The sequence below is a fragment of the Vigna radiata genome, unplaced genomic scaffold (assembly GCF_000741045.1).
Source record: "Vigna radiata var. radiata cultivar VC1973A unplaced genomic scaffold, Vradiata_ver6 scaffold_43, whole genome shotgun sequence".
Lineage (NCBI taxonomy): Eukaryota > Viridiplantae > Streptophyta > Magnoliopsida > Fabales > Fabaceae > Vigna > Vigna radiata.
The window spans coordinates 748,540-749,621 of record NW_014542924.1 but is presented as its reverse complement, the minus strand read 5'-3'; positions in this window follow the sequence as shown (position 1 = coordinate 749,621).

Genomic DNA, 1,082 nt, shown 5'->3' with positions numbered 1-1,082 from the left:
ATATATATATATATATATATATATATATATATATATATATATATATATATATATATATATATATATATAAGTGATGTGCAAAGTTCACTTTACAAATCGGTTTTGTGGAGTTGAGTTAGACTTAAATTTCACTTCTTAATAAAAGAGTGTAATGTGAACTTTTAATAATTATTAGGTAAGTCGTTGAAGGAAATATTTTTAATAATGTTATTACTCATACTATATAATTTGCTATGTTTCTCAATTACTCAACAATACTTTAACGTTCTAGATAATAGTTTTTAATTTAAGTACTTTTTAGCATTTTTATTTTTTTTCATCTTAATATTAAGTATATTTAATATCTTTATATTGTTTAGAAATTAAATATAAGTGTAAAAGTAAATTTAGGTGGATTTTTCTCTTTCATTATTTTAAAACATTTTTTAAAAATAAAATCGTTCAAAATGGATAATATCACTGGTGAGTTCAGAATATTAATGTTGTATTGAAAACGATTGTTTTAAACACAAACATTGTTCCGTTCCTCAATTAGAGAATAAAAAAGTATTTCAAAGATAAATTCTTTAAACCTCGATTGTAAAACTTATTTCAATGACTTAATTATTTTATATCACTTAAAATTGAGGTTAAAAAAATATTTAAATGGACCGTTCTCTATTAGTCCTCATGTACTTGATAAAACTCAAAAATCCAAAATGCGTCATTTGGATATTATCTTAATAAGAAAAAAAAAGACACATTTTATTAAAATTAATTCATAGATACTGAATCTGTCAATAATTCATTGGCAGTTCAGACACAATGTTTGCATCATCACAGTACAAAAGTTACAGTGTAACGAAAAACAGAGACACCAAAATGAATGGAGGCATGTCAACAGGATGATGGTTCACTGAGAATGACAGTAACTCTCAATAACATACAACTTATTTAAGAAATGAATGAGGAAAAGGTGAGCCATACAAATGCCGAGAGGATTATGTAATAAATAAAAAAACAGAGTAATGTATGAATAATTAGTAATTATATAAATTAATTACATGAAAATAATGATTGAATGAGTTACAACATATTTAGCA